Source organism: Pipistrellus kuhlii, unplaced genomic scaffold, assembly GCF_014108245.1.
Source record: "Pipistrellus kuhlii isolate mPipKuh1 unplaced genomic scaffold, mPipKuh1.p scaffold_m20_p_45, whole genome shotgun sequence".
Taxonomy (NCBI): Eukaryota; Metazoa; Chordata; class Mammalia; order Chiroptera; family Vespertilionidae; genus Pipistrellus; species Pipistrellus kuhlii.
The window spans coordinates 1,886,865-1,888,658 of NW_023425546.1; positions in this window are offsets into that span (position 1 = coordinate 1,886,865).

Sequence of the window (1,794 nt, forward strand, 5' to 3'; positions counted from 1 at the left end):
GTGCAAATCAAAACAACAATGTGGTACCATCTCAACCTGTCAGAATGGCCAGCATCAACAAATCAACAAACGACAAGTGTTGGCGAGGTTGCGGAGAAAAAGGAACCCTCGTGCACTGCTGGTGGGAATGCAGACTGGTACAACCACTGTGGAGAACAGTGTGGAGTTTCCCGTCTTCTTTTTTGATTCTCTTTCTTTTATTTCTTATTTTTTTCCCTTTTCCAATTTCAGATTTGCATTCCTTCTCTCTCTCTCTCTTTTTTCTTTTTTCTCTTCTTATTTCTTTCTTATCCTCTAATTCTATTTTCTCTGGTAGTCACCTTTATTTGGGGTTATTAGTATCGTGAATACATTTGTGTTGAGTGCTGTGTGTGCAGTGCCTTGTGTTATATTTTGTGCCTTTAAATCAACTCAGGAGAGAGAGAACTATTGATACATAACCAAACACCTGGAGAAAAGAGATCATGGGGGAGACAACAGCCTGCAATTGAAAGAAAATCAGGCATCACCAGAAAAGGAAGTAAACAAAATGGAAGCAAGCAACCTGTTAGAAAAAGAATTAAGAGAAATTGTCATAAGGTGGACGAAAAGAATGAAAGACAAATTCAACAATATGTGTAAGAACCAAGAGAAAATGAAGAAGAACCAAGAAGAAATGAAGAACTTGATAAAAGAGCTATAAAGAACTCAATAGGAAGCATCAACAGTAGACTAGAAGAAGCAGAAGACCACATCAGTGAGCTAGAAGACAAGGTAGAAAAAAATACCCAAGTAGAGCAGCTTCTAGAAAAAAAAAATTAAAAAGCAGGAGGATAGCCTAAAGGTACTTTGGAACAACATGAAATGAAACAACATTCCCATAATAGGGGTGCCAGAAGGAGAGAAAACTGAGCAAGGAATAGAAAACCTGTTTGAAGAAATAATGACAGAAAACTTCCCTGATATAGGGAAGAAAAAACTCACACAAATCCAAGAAGCTCGCAGTCCCAAACAAAATGAACACCAAAAGACTAATGCCAAGGCACATCATAATTAAATTGGCAAACTCTAATGACAAAGTAAGAATATTAAAAGCAGCCAAAGAAAGACATAAAGTTACCTACAAAGGATCCCCTAACAGACTAGCAAGTGATTTTTTAAAAGAAAGACATCCAGCAAGAAGGGAATGGAATGAAATATACAAAGTCATGAAAAGGAAGGGTCTGAATCCAAGAATACTGTACCCAGCAAGGCTAGAAATCAAAATTGAGGGTGAAATCAGGAGCTTCACAGACAAAAAAGGACTAAGGGAGTTTATTACCACCAAACCAAACATGGAAGAAATACTAACAGGTCTGCTGTGAAAAGAAGGAATAGGAAGCGAAGAAGGAACACAGGGGTAAAGAGTAAAAATGGTTACAAACAAGTACTTATGTTTAATAACTTTAAATGCTAATGGAATAAATGCCCCAATCAAAAGACATAGGGTAACAGATAAGAAAATGGATAAGAAAACAAGACCCATATATCTGCTTTCTACAGGAACCCACCTCAGAGAAAAGGACTCACACAGACTGATGGTGAAGGGATGGAAAAAGGTTTTTCAGGGGAATGGAAATGAAAAAAAAAAAAAAAAGCTGTGGTATCAAAACTTATATCTGACAAATTAGATCTCAAAGTGAAGGACATAAAAAGAGATAAAGAAAGCCACTTTATAATACTAAAGGGAGCAATCCAGCAAGAAGAAATAACTCTGGTAAATATATACACACCCAACACAAGAGCACTCAAATACATATAAAAAACTCCTGGAGG